This window comes from Haliotis asinina, chromosome 3 (genome assembly GCF_037392515.1).
Source record: "Haliotis asinina isolate JCU_RB_2024 chromosome 3, JCU_Hal_asi_v2, whole genome shotgun sequence".
Classification (NCBI taxonomy): domain Eukaryota; kingdom Metazoa; phylum Mollusca; class Gastropoda; order Lepetellida; family Haliotidae; genus Haliotis; species Haliotis asinina.
The window spans coordinates 47,863,956-47,878,976 of NC_090282.1; the positions used below are offsets into that span (position 1 = coordinate 47,863,956).

Consider the following 15,021-nt stretch of genomic DNA (forward strand, 5'->3'; position numbering starts at 1 on the left):
AGCACTACTGTATTACACTCATGTTCGTGTAGATTTGAAATAAACCAACTTACTAATTTAGACCTAATTCATTTGCGACTATTGATTTTTAAAGTTGACAATAATACATAATCGAATATGAAGTGATAACTCTTACATCTACTCATAATATACATATATAGTACACATAAACCATTCAAAGGTAACTGGGGTATTTTGTTCAAGCTGTATCATGCTTATTTAAAATGTGATTTTTCAAGGCAGTTTACATAAGTATTGTGTAAGAAACGTTTGTACTTGATCTCTGTAATTATCTTATCCTGTGTAATGATCACGTGTATCAGATCCATCGTCAATAAAAGGAGGAGAATATATCGATTACGGAATTGATGCGTATAATCATTCAATCAGACAACACTAAATATATGAACACTTCTTTCAACCTTAAAATCACAGCCTCTGGTCGAATGCATGTCCAGGTAAACTTTTGTCCCATGACAAGTGTAAAACAAACTTATGCGCTGTTACATCATTGGACAACCTGTTTTGTGGAGTCACGCCCATTGCCAATCTTCCGAACCTCGTTTGCTTTCAAAACAAATATAAGTATGCCCATCTTCATAAATATTTGGGGAGATTCAACTACAAGTGTATACATCACAATAAATCAGTATCGTGTTACTTTTTTTAATTCTATAATACATGTACTTGAATTATGATATTTATTCATAACAATGTACAGATTATATTGAAATGTTCAGCAAGCCATTATGTTTGATGTACAAGTAGTGTGTGCAAAAAGTATACGCAAATAAATACTATCTCTACTCAATGATTGGATTGGGTTATCCAGGGTAAAAATAATCGGATTGTAGCGCTTTGATACACAAAGTTTTTCATGATAGCTAGAGTTGATAAAGCCGAAATCTAGCATATCGATTGGTCAACGATCTAACCAATAGTCAATCTGTTTCAAAGCTGTCTAGTGACCGAACATACTCTTCAGAAATTTAGCCCACGCCCCATCACCTGCCATTTCCAATGTGACAGGTACCTCATGATACGATTGGTCATAGATAACAAATCAGCCACTATATTGAACAGTTAAGATACAAAACGTCCTATTCGGGAACTTTGATGACGCCCATCCCATGACCCTTTGTCTTATCTATGTGCAAAGAATAGCATTATACAATATGTATGCATGTATGTTCGTATATTTTCTGCGTTAAATCTAGATGAACCAAAGCGACAAACTGAATCTGTTATATGTTATATAAGTCACAGACTAGCTTATTAGTACTTACCTTAAAATATTCAGTAAACACTAGCAATGTATCAGCAAAAACGCTACTTTCATAGATTATTATGCATGTGCGTAAATTCTTCTTTACTGCCATTGACATGGATGTTTTGAACAATTTAATCTCTCACAATGATATGAGAGGGACATCATTTGGTTTAAGTATGTCTTACATACAATGAAATGGACTGGCAAACGTCGAGACATCAAATGCAGATGTTCAAGCTGTGATGTGTTTTTATGCGTTGACTGTTTTGAGGCCTACCATAAAGGCTTGTACCAAGGACAATAACGCTTTATGCACTAGTTGTGTTGTACAAATGGTACGGTATACCGTTCTTGTCAGTTGTTGGGCACAATGTGTGAAGCCCGCGCGGTACTGCTGGAATATAGCTAAAATCGCTTTAAAACTAAAATCACTCATTCTTTTCAATTTTTGCATTTCAGTGGTTATTCTTTTACATGTCCAAAACACTAAGACATGTGTGTTCACCATCTGAGAACGAATACACTCATCATAGTGTCAGTCTACTCCCATATGTCTTATGTGTTTCTTTCATACATCATTACAGTAACTGATGTTATGTTCACAATACACAAATTGTTGCATGATAGTTGATACAGCCATAACACAACATAACCATTGGTCAATGATAAAGCCAATAATCAATCTCTACCCTATCACTCTGAGTGTCCAAATGTACTCTTCAGAAATTTAGGCCACGCCCCATCACCTTGCCCTTCCTATGCGACAGGTTCTCATGATACGATTGGTCAAAGTATCAGCCAATATAATGAGTAACTGAGATATAATGCGTTACATTCGGGATATTTTATCCCTTCACATGACGGGAATCTTAAATGTTTAGCATCGAGTAATGATAAATGTATCATGCAGTATGTATGTGTATGAATGGTGATGTATGTTTACAGCGTTAAGTTAAGATGAACAAAGTGACAAACTATAAATCTCTATATGTTTCATGTTACTTACACACCTATTGATACTTTCCTTGAAATAGTCAGTAAGCACGAGCAATGTATTGGCAAAAAATCTAGACGATTATAATTCAGTCCTTACGATGAGAGAAACAGGAGGAATTTGTATATTTGCTCATCTCGTACGTACAAAGACCGCGTAGGTGTTGATAAAAATACAGCACACACTGGCAAAGGGGTATGAGAGACACAGGTAATAAATTACATGAAATGCTGTAATATATGTATTCACATCGGCCTCTTTCCCATTTACATCTTTACGACACAATTAAATAATCAGTACTTGTTTGTGAGACTAGACAGTTTCCTGTCATATCCGAGACCTGCCAGGGAAATCAGGCATGATTAGCGCTAATTAGCCTCGTCGCAGCAATCAGGCAGTCAGCGAGGGGTGCCAGGTGTTGGGCAGTGGAGCGGCTCCAGGGCTTAATGAGTTAATTAATGCATCTTTTTATTCGCATTCCTGGTCCTTGATTACATTTTCTATGTGCAGTGTTATGCTTAGGTATCCCATATTTACAGTATTATTTCTTGTATCTAAAATTTATACTCTAATTCAGGGATATTACCATTTGTTAATTTTTTATACTGACGTGATGAAAATGACTCAGTGCGACCCTCATTGTATTTTTCTGTTTTAACCGGGACAGATCTCAACAATGTGGAAGGGCGCTCACTTTGTATATTATCCATTGTGCTAAGCTGGTTGAAATGAACGCATAACTCATTATCTAACATCATTGTTCCATTTGAGTTGTTAAAGTTAAGTGGTAGGTGATATCGCATAACACTATTTCGAGATGGCCAGACATGTTACCAATGGCATGCATAAGTTGAATGGGCTCACCATTCATTATATCCGGATAATAATAATATGAAAAACCCCGACAACATAAATGCCTCCGACTTCACATGCATGAAAACCTTGGTGAATGCAGATGCCATGAGTTTTAAAACAGCTTTTATTGATATCTTCAAAAATTGTATCGTGACTCTCAATATCGCACAGGTGGTGGTAAACTGGGACCAAAACCCGATCCAGTTTTGGCAAAACCAAATCAACTGTGTGGTGTGCGACGACAGGGTTGGGTGTGACACTAGACTACGGTATAGACTAACTGAGTAAGACAGTCACGTTGTTTCAGGTTTACTATCAAACAAGACGGATATTGTAGGAAATAAGTTCTCCTCTCCCCCAAGATAAAGCATGGAGTATGACAAATAACCCATATGATAAACGCGCATACAAACGTACTTGTGGGGAGTTCATAATTCCAACAAATAAAGACTTTTGTCTTCCTGGTGTGAACCACGGTCTCGGTAAAGTTTACATGTTCTTCTGTAAGTCCAGAACTTATAGGCTCAGTTCTATAGATGGTACATACAACCCCCACCGTCATACATTTACAGACCTAACGATGAATGAACAGATCCATGTCAGCCACATAAAGCAAAATGATCCTGGAGCAGCCACAGCCAGGACTAACATGATCTCAAAAGCATCGAAAGGATTCACTCACACTGGTACAATATGCTTGAACGACTCTATTTGAACATATGTGTGAGCTGTGTAGGGCTCACAGACACAGATGCATTCCGACATCATAAGTAATAAGGGAACCGCTTACGACACACCGAAACAATTTGTGGTTAACACTGAGGACGCGATAGCATCACCGGTAGATCTACCGAGCACTATAAAACGATACCAGGACACGTTGCAATATGCCAGGTCAAAGGTTGACTATGGGTTCGGTGTGGAATTGTACATGGCTCCGAGCGTCTGAGAATCAATAAAATAACTGGCTACAACAATGAAATAATCATCGCCTTAGCAGATAAAAAATTGGGTGTTAATGCTGACATAAACATATCCAATGTACCACCCACACATACTGGTGAAACGGGTATAGTGCAACCACCACCAGAGCCAGCTTACACCAGACTGCAAGTCACCGGGCAGGTTCACCCCGCTGTGCAGGCGTCAAATCAGAAGCATATTGATTATAAAACAGCACTGGCCGTTGGAGGTGTCACGGTGGGCTTGTGCTTTATTTGGCTAAAAATTCCCTAGCTGAAACATACAACAGTCCAGCCACGGTGACGATGAATCCCCACAGATTTTGACCAAGCCATGCGGTACTTTTACCCAGCGTGCTATGCAAACACGATACGATACTTCCTATGATACCGGGCAGGGCTTCTGCGGCCTTAACAGTGAGTTTAGCTAGGGCTTCCCCGAGCGACTTGACATTTTTTTATGCAGTCTCTGTTGTCACCACCACTCTGTCTGGGGTAGCCCCACTTGGGGAACCCCCTCCCGTAACTGATACAACTAGAGTCGGTATGATGAACCCATTGACAGCCCACCTTACTTGCGCTTAAAATGAATAAAAAATATTTCACATGAGTAATTTGCGCCAGTTTGCCTGTGGTCTGACAGGTACATCCTGGGCCTTGGCACATGCAGCCCATGAAAGTGTTGCAGAGGCAGGTCATATGACTGCTCTCTATAAAAGCTACATGTGTCAGGAGCCCAGCACACACCATGTCAGGCAACAACTATAGCATGTTGTTGTGGTCCACAGGTATGTTGTGAATTTTGAATGATTGTGGTAATTATGTAGAAGGTGCTTATTTCTCATGTATGGCTTTTATTAAACATAATATCCAATCATGTTTTGAGAGAATTGCAAATGATAATTTTAATTGTATAAAGTATAATTAAGTCCACCAAATATATTCTGAATATTTGACAATTATTTAACCTTAATATTGTCTATGGACACACACCATGTCAGGCAACAACTATAGTATGTTGTTGTGGTCCACAGGTTTATCATCTTTCGAATAAAACACATCTGCCAGAATCAACTGTCTGTAGTTCCTGCAACAAAGATGTACCCAACGTGGGGCTGATGTATCATGAAGATGACCATTGGGTGATGTCATGACTGAATGTGGCTACGACACCGCAGTTGCAGCAGGCGTAACATCGGTGGAACATCCCAGGCACTGTGTCTCCTCTTGTGTTCACAAGATCTTCAGTAAGGTGATGGGGCCCGTATCATATGTGATAGTATGACACTGCCGGCATCGTGTGTATACTCATGTTATTGTATTTGTGTTTGCATTTTGTTTGTCACAAGTACGACTTTATGTTGACTTTTTGCTGTTGTGAATGGCAGCATGTGACTTTTGCTTATCGTTTTGACGTCAGCGTATACCTTTTGATTATTTGCTGCTTTGATGTTCTAATGAGATACTGAAAAATTTTACAATGGCTGATGAAATTAATTGTTTTTCAGGTAGTAGCTTGTTCCAGCGGTGTGAACATCCTGTACGGTTTCCCACTTATGTTGTCTGACAAAGGTTTTGCAAGTCTATATTTATCACCTTTCCAGTCATGGCTACTAGTGGTAAAGAGGACTGGGAAGGGTGTAAGAAAGAAGAGGGGCGTATTGGCCCTGAGGATTTTCAGAAAATGATCAGGTTCATGGAAACATTTGGCTATGGTGTGCTTCCACCAAGTTCATCACCTCAACGGAGGGCAAGTAATTCTTTCTGCTCACCTCCTAATACCCAGTACATTCAGCCACCTCGCATCTCAACATTTTATGGTAGTGAGGCTAAAGGTCATCCTTTGAGAGTTGGGTTTTTGAAGTCAAATGCTTATTGGCAGATGGGGGTTATTCCACCTCCATTCTCACTCAGGCTGGGAAAGTTGCACTCCTACTTGGTGAATCTGGGTCGGATGACGAAATATTGGTCAAACTTGAAAGCATTTATGGTGTTGTAAGTTCAGCTGACACTCTTTTGCAGAACTTTTTCACAGATTATCAGAAGGATAATGAGTCAGTAGCAGCATGGACTTGTAGGCTTGAGGACACACTGATGAAACTTAAGAATAAAGGCGGCTTCATATATGAAGGATCGGGCAATTGTATTCTAAAAACTAAGTTTTGGAGTGGGTTTGAAAAATGATAGACTGAAGGATGCTACTCGTCACAGATTTGATGACTGTACAGATTTCAATTCTCTACTTTGCGTTGTGAAGGAAACTGATGAGGAGCTCTCTGGATCCAGTAGAGTTAGGGATCCTAAGCAGAGGAAACCTCAGGTTCACTCTCAGGTTGTTGATTCTGATATATCACAACATTTGAAGGATATTATCAAGAGATTAGATAACTTAGAAAAAACTCAGAAATCTTTAACGTAAGTCAAAGCTGGAAAAGGATGTTGGCGAAATTGTTAGCAGGTTAACACAACTTGAGTATAAGGTTGGAAAAGTTACTGAATCTGGCAGTTATTCTGGGAGTCCTGGCTCTCGTGGTTGTGGTCAGACTCGTGGTAGAGGTATTGCCAGCAATAGGACTTTAAACCAATGTTGACTTCTGTTGAGGAGCAAACAGATGTTAGTGATACGCACAGCTCCAATGATTTGTATTCTTGGATGGTTGGTCTGAGCGTTGAGGCAACTGTCTTTGCTAATGTCAGGGAATGTTTGGTCTTGCTTGACACAGGGTCACAGGTAACAACTATTGCAGAAACGTTTTACTGTGATGCCATGAATGATCGAGTTGCACAGTATATATGAGTTTCAATTCGAAGTCAGTGGTGCAACTGTTGACAAAATGCTATACTTAGGGTACAATGAGGTTGCCATTAGCGTAGCATTTGATAGTGGCACGTATGTCATTCCAGTCCTGGTAGTGAAAGACACAGGGTTTAATGTTACAGTTCCCATCATTCTTGGTACAAATGTACTCAAATTATTCTGCCATTGTTCTTTGGACGATGTCTTGGAATCATGGCAGACAATCCTGGGTTATTTGAATACCTCCAGTGTTGGTATTGTCCAATCAACTAGTAAACATCCAGTTTCAATTAAGTCCATGAGTAGTATTAATAATGGTTGTACGGGACCATTTCAAATATATAAGTTATCTAATATCAATAACATGATCTAGACCCAAATTTTCACACACTCTGAAAAACAGACACCATCCTTCTGCCTTCACACAAACCCACAGCTGACAGCCGACTGCTGTGGGCTGGTGTATTCACTAGACTAAACAAATGTCTGAATGTGAATCGATCAATACTGGCTGGCTGAGGAGAGTTGGGTCACATAGAGCGGGATTGATAAAGTGACAACCAGTTAGAGAAATGATTCACATATAATATGAACCCTGTATCATGGCTACAGTATGCGAGTTGAATAGGCGTGCACGTGAAAGTGGAGTATTCTCGTATGAGGAACTCGGAGTTACTAACTTTATTAGGGGTAAAATATAAAACCAGCCCTACTGTGAAAGAACTAATCAAGGAAGCGCGCAAGCACGGAATGAGAGGCTAATCACGTATGAGGAAGTCTGAGCTCATTGAATTACTAAAGGAACAAGCCCCTATAGAATTACATTTCACACCTTCTGAGCATCCTATGGGAAAATATTTGAGAGGTTGGAAGATGAAAGTTCAAAGAAATATAAACTGTGGGGATCTAAAACAGTTGGTATTTCATAAAGTAGAAGAAGACCTGAAGAATTTAAAAGGTGTTAAATTTCAAATCACGTTTAAGATGACACTAGAGAAACAACAGGTGAGTGGGGCAACTGAATACACTATTGTTTACTTCAGAGGTAATCAGGAAGTTACAACACAATCAGATACTATCAATTCTTCTATTGACAGATCATTCAAAAGATTAGAGAAGCACTAGAACGTTACACTAACAGGGGGTCTGGTTGGGTTGTTGATATGATTAATATGATCTACCTGGATATAGCAAACTATAAACCATTGAAAGTTTGATTGTACTTACCCCTGCCTGAGTATTTTAAGAAAAAACAATGTATGGCTAACGTTAAAAATCGTGGTGACGATTGTGGTAGCGATAAGATCTGCTAAATTTCCAGCTGAAAAACATTCTGACAGACCTTCCAGTTATCCCGAAGATGATGGGATAAATTGGGAAGGTACAGATGAACCAACCTCTATCTCTCAGTGGTCAAAAGTAGAAAAACAAAATTCAGACTTAGCTATAAGTGTATTCAGTCACGAAGGTAAAAACGTAATAGTGCACAGGATAAGTCCTTTAATGTATAAGGATGGTCGTAAAACAATCAATACATTTATGATACAAGGTGAAAAATATCACTACACGTGGATCAAGCATTTTAGCCGACTGTTGTATGATCAGTCGAAACATTGGGGAAAGAAACATTTCAGTGAAAGGTGCCTTCACGGGTTTTCTAGAGCCGATCTGCTCGATTCACACAGGGATGATTGTCGAGGTGTAGGGGATACAGTCGTACGAGTAGATATGCCAACCAAAAACAACAATATCTTGAAGTTTATCAACCACAAAAATCAGATGCCAGTACCATACATTATCTACGCCGACTTCGAAGCTATTATTAAAACAATCAATACGGTACCTCCATTAACTAACAATTGTTTCACACATAAAGTTCAAGAACACGAGGCGTGTAGTCGTTCGTTGTGATGGCCAAACTAATCCTCCCATTATTTATAGAGGCCCAGACGCAGCTGAGAAATTTCAAAAGTGTTTACAACACAAGGAGGAGGAGATCAAGAGAAAATTACTCAACATAACGCCAATGCGAAGAACCCATGCAGATCGTGTGGCTCACATCAAAAGCACACATTGTCATGTATACTGTAAATCTCTGAATGGTGATTCAGTGCGAGACCACTGCCATGTTACAGGCAAATACAGAGGTGCGGTTCACAATGAGTGTAACGTGAAGTTACGTTTCAACCCTAAGCTTATTCATATTTCGTTGGTGTTTCACAATTTACGAGGATATGATTCACACTTGATTATGCAAGCTATTTCAAAGGTTGAAGGCAAGATATCCTGTAACCCGAACAATATGGAGAGATATACATCCTTGTTGCTATATGGATTGAGATTCATAGATAGTATTTAGTTTCTGTTATCTTCTCTAGACAGTTTGGTCAAGGCAAATAACCCAGACAACTTAGCTATAACTAATCAATACACAGAGGAGAAAACTAGAGCCTTGCTGCTACGTAAGTGTATTTACCCATATGAATATATGGATGACTGGTCTAAGTCTAAGTTTAATGAGACAGAGTTACCTCCCATGACTGCTTCTATGGCAATATGTCAGATGCGTCTGTTTCACAAGATGATTACGAATGTATGGGAACAACTGGGCTGTAAGAATCTAGGTGATTACCATGATTTATATTTGAAAACGGATGCGTTGTTGCTGGCAGATGTGTCCGAGATTTTCAGGAAAACATGTTCTAAGCAATATGGGTTGTACCCCGCATTATATTATTCAAGCCCTGGGCTATCGTGGGATGCCTTACTGAAAAAAAAACAGGTGTGGAGTTAGAATTACTCATAAACTACGATATGCATCTGTTTGTTGAGAAAGTGTTACATGGTGGTACTTCCATGGTGTCAAATCGTTATGCTAAAGCTAACAACAAGTATGTGGAAGGCTATAACCCTAATAAACCTTAGACTCATCTACTCTACCTTGATGCTACCTGTATGGCTGGGCTATGAGTCAATATCTACCAACAAGGGGGTTAGAATGAGTGGGGTGTTGGGCTTCACCCCACGGGGATGAGTATACCACTGGATTCTAATAAGGGTTATATCCTAGAAGTGGACTTAGACTACCCTGTGGAATTACATCAATCTCATAACAACTATCCACTCGCTCCTGAATGTTTGAAGGTTAATCATGACTGGATGTCTGAGTACCAACATTTTTGGGGGTATGGGGGTGTCCCCCCTTGAAAAACTGGTACCGAATTTGATCAATAAAACAAACTATATAGTTCACTATCGTAATTTACGTTTGCATATATTGCTGGGTATGAAGCTGACTAAAGTACATAGAATACTCAAGTTCAATCAAAGCCCATGGATGGAACCATACATCAGGATGAACACAGACATGCGAAAGCTGGCCAACAACGACTTCGAGAAAAACCTATACAAACTAATGAACAACTCTGTATTTGGTAAAATGATGGAGAATTTACGAAAAAACGTGTCAATGTGAAGCTAGTAAGGTCGAGTGAGGAAGACAAGCTCAGGAAACTGATAGCAAGCCCAGCGCACAATAGGAGTACTATATTCGATGAAGACATGGCAGCCATACATATGCAAAAGAGCCATATTAAACTTAATCAACCGGTCTATGTCGGTATGAGCATTCTAGTCCTTTCTAAACACTTGATGTATAACTTCTACTATAACAAGCTAAAGAAACAATATGGTGACAGGTGTGGTGTGGTGTGTTGTACACGGATATTGACTCCCTGCTGATGGAAATTCAAACCGAGGATATTAAAACCAATATACACATGTACGACACCAGCGATTATCCAAGAGACCACCCCATGCACAGTCAAATCAACAAGAAAGTATTAGGTAAAATGAAAGATGAAGGTGCTGGCACACCAATCGCTGAATACATGGGGTTGAGACCTAAGATGCATTCTATGAAGAAAGCAGACGACGCTGAAATAAGAAAGGCTAAGGGTGTGAAAAAGAATGTGGTAAAACGACATATCAAGCATATCCTCTACAAACAGGCCCTATTCGAGAAGAAAACTTCCAAACATCAGATGAACATACTCTGTAGTGACTGGCATAAGATATACAGGTTGACTTTGAATAGGATTTCTCTATCACCGATGGATACAAAATGATAGACAGCCACAGATGGTGTCAATACATACGCTTGCAGACACTCCTTGATCGGTGGGGGTGTGGGGGTGTCCCCAAACCCATAAATATATTTAAATTATGTATGTATAATGGAGAAAGTTTACTACTATACAGCCCTCAGGGATACTGGAAAGGGGCAGACGCTTTAAAAAATTAGCTAAAGCCACACGCGTTTTAGTAGAAAACGCAAAAGCCTGGTTGCAGAAACAAGCTGTATGGCAAGAATTCTTACGTGCACCAAGATATATAACCAGGAGAAAATTTGGTATTCATATCCCTAATCAAGTTCACCAGGCCGACCTGTTGTTTCTTCCACATGACACCGTTAGAGGTATAACCTACGAGTATGCCCTGACAGTTGTCGGCTGTCGACAGCATCCCACCAAACAGAGAATGGGTAGTGCGACTTCCACGGGTGGTTCATTTTATGAATCACAAAGTAATGAGACTACTCGATAAGAGACCGGTTGATGCAGTCCGTATGAAATCCGTTGCAGTGGAGGCGGCAGCACCCCGTCGAAAAAGAGAAAAAAAATAATTTGAGATCGTGATTGTTAGATATTTACATCAGCCAGGTGAATACGAGGGAGACACCCGTAAACGTGCAACAGATCCTATGGTCTGGTCTATGGAAACATATAATATCAATCGAGTGGATATAAAAGCCGGGGAGCCTAACCTGGAAAATGGGCCACGCAGAGGATTCATACGCAAGGAATTACAAATCATACCTTGATCTTTAACAGGCGTTTAACTTCACCGATGCAGTCTTTTTTCTTCTCGTGAATAAGCCGAAATCATTTTTTATCCACGCCATGGGTTTTACATAAACGATAATGACCTTTTACCCCTATTCCACACACCGAGCATGTGTAGTTGATATTATCTTTTCGGTGATAAGAACAATAACCCAATATTTTACCACAAATTACAGTTTTCCCCATAAGTACCCATTGAGAAATATGTGGCGTTGTTCTCATTTCCTACTAATACTAATACTAATTTGTGTGATTAGTCTAATTGTTTAACAATTAACACTGTCGCCGCTAAACCAAGTGCCACGAAGATCAATTCACAATCTTTCTGACCCTCTGAAGGAGTGTAATACTGAGACATTGTTGGTTCATTTAATGGTTCCAGTTGTTTACCCGTTAATACGTAGTATTCTTTCATAGCTTCATCGACGTCTGTAAAAGTTCTAACAGCATGATTTTCGCGTTGGAGTTGATTATTGATAAAATATTATTGTCGCTTCAACCTTCTCTTAGTGTATTCAGCCTGTGCAGCTTGTAGTTAACGAATGTTTTCCCCTCAGACATAATATATTAATGGAAATATATAATTTTAATTACAACATAACATGAGGGTCTATTTCTGGCACTGCAGGGGTGACTGGCAGCTGGCTATATAATGAAACAGCAGCAGTGGCTACTACACCACCTACAGCTACCCACATGCAATTATTATTTTTTATTGTGCCTGGCTAAGGCGTTTTTTTCTAACAGCCTCCAACCAACTCATTTTTGGTTCTTCTTCTTGGTGACTTGCATCACTAGCTCCACTGGTCTCTTCGCCGCAGGGCTCTCCATTGAGCTCTCGACCGGGGTGTAGGGTGTCCCCACTGCAGTACTCTCCATCTTTTAAATATATCATTATTTGTTTTATTAAAGGTCACATGCAACGTAAAACTGAATATATACCAACCCCCTGTTGGTAATTCCTTTAGGTATGCACTTATCGAAACAAATCGCTGGGGGGAAAACTGGTTTCAACAGCTGTGCTGTGCTGCACCCATAACGCATGCGCAGTGAATAGGTTCGCGGAGCTTGAAACAGTATGCATGCTCGGAGTATGAGGTCGTGAGCAGTAGTCAAATCTTGGTTGTGTACACAAACAAGTAAATAATCTACTCGTTACATAAACAAGCTTGTTGATTGTAGTAAGCAGCCTCAGTCACAGGGAAAGCTCAATATTTGGTTTATTGACACCTGTATGTCTGCCTGTCTGTCTGCTAAAGACAATATACAATAGACAGCTTCAATCATTGACCACATGCAATTTGAACTTAACACCTATCAGGCTATATGCCATAAACAAAATAAACTGATTTATGACTCGTGCACCCGAGTTCCATCTCTGCCACTTTATGTAATTAGGCAGGTGTGATACTTGTACACATGACATGTTTTTTTTATGTGTGTGGGTTGCAAACAAACTAAATTCATTTTTCTCGGGTGACTGGATCTGACAGAAACTGGTGCAAACTCTTGTCAGTACTTTGTACTTGGACGAATAAGAGTTTCCAACCACGCAGTAGTTCACCATCTCTGCTGAGATGATTTTTGATTTGATCGAACTTAGCGTATCAGCAAATGAACCAGCCAATCAGAAGTCGTCATAGCCTCCTGCTATGGGGTCTGGGGTCGGTCTCCCGAGGGCTTCGTTTCGAGGGAAGTAAGCCCAAGTACAAAATATTGCACTTTTGAATCACGATTGTACGCTTATAATTTTGTTTATCTGTTTTTTAACAAGCAGCAATGTATATTTGATGTCATGAATAAGTGATAATTGTGTTTTAATTATGTTTGATTTTTTGGTTGCATGTGACCTTTAAATTTACAATGCTTTGCTGTGATGATCGCTGCCATCATCAGGGCTAGATACATGCCGTATTTGTGATACAAAGCACAACTGATATAGCTCAAGGAATTATCGATAAACGTGTCCTTCTCCAAGCCCTCCCACAAATAGAGTCATTCCAGTGGGATTGGTAAAAAGTGTGATGCTATGCCTGTGTAAGTCTGGATAATAGTAGAACCTATGACTTTTGTCATCTCGGCCTTGAGTTGTGTCTCATATCTAGCGCATCATTTATTGACTTCCTCTTCCGTCATTTTCTGAATCTTATCAGTTATCTTAACCAGTTATGTTTCCTCCTAAATACTGTTTTCCCTAATTTTTATGGTGGTCTTCTTGACTATGGGACGATCCACATTATTCACGAGCTCATGTTTTCGTTGCCCAAAGTCGACATGATGTTAAATGCCAATCGTGCTGAACCTGGCACTATGACGTCGTTCTCACGCAAGTTTGAAAATGTAACCAACAGTACTTGGTTCTGGTCTGTCTTGCTGGGGTTGTTCGTAATAGTAACTGACTTGTGCATGGCTTTGACGCCTAGTGGCTCTCTTAATCTTCAAAAAGGATTTAGCTTTCTATCGTAAGACATTATATATATTAATATTTAATATAATATAGTTTCAAAATATGGACGATATTGAGATGGATGATTTTGGTGCTACTGCTCCTCCTGAGGTTGATATGATGAAGATACTTCATTTATTAGAAACAGCAGTAAATGATTATTACAAAGGATTAAAAAGTTATATAAACTACGTCGAGCCACAAGGCCGAGACTAGTCAAAGTTTACCATAGATGAGTGAGTGAGTGAGTGAGTTAAAATTTAATGTCACATCGGCAATATTTCAGCCATATCGTGATGGGAACGGAACATTAAAATGGAATATATGAGTATTATAACAATCAGTCGACGAAGGACAGTAAAACAACTAGAACATCACAGAAATGAATGTAAAACTAGTAGCTATGCCTAAAACAATTTATCTATAGAGGACAATACAATATAATTCAGGGCTATAGATTGCCAACAACTGAAGGTAGATCACCATACTAGTGACCATGGGGACTTACAGTACTTTTGCTACCTGCATGGACCCTAGCTGGATTTACATCATCCCCTCAGCCGTCAGCAATTTCGGAAATCTAGCCATACAATTAAAATACACTTATACTACCATTAAAAACGTGGAAATTTAGAATTTACTTTGTATGTTTGTGGACTTACCTACCCTCTCAGAAGGACAATAATTTTACAATACTTCAACCCCCTTTGAGGGTACAGCCACCAACAATTCAAGTTACTAATTCAAACTACCAGTCATTAAAATACATCTATTTACAGAAACATATTATTCA

General features: G+C 39.4%; 1 protein-coding gene and 1 pseudogene across 1 annotated transcript in view; one reads left to right on the forward strand and one right to left on the reverse strand.

Moving 5' to 3' along the window:
• Positions 1–15,021, reverse strand: part of LOC137278139 (uncharacterized) — a 421,511-nt gene that overhangs the window by 85,968 nt on the left and 320,522 nt on the right. The gene's annotated exons all lie outside the window — the stretch shown is intronic.
• LOC137277226 (uncharacterized) lies at positions 5,688–6,672 on the forward strand (annotated as a pseudogene).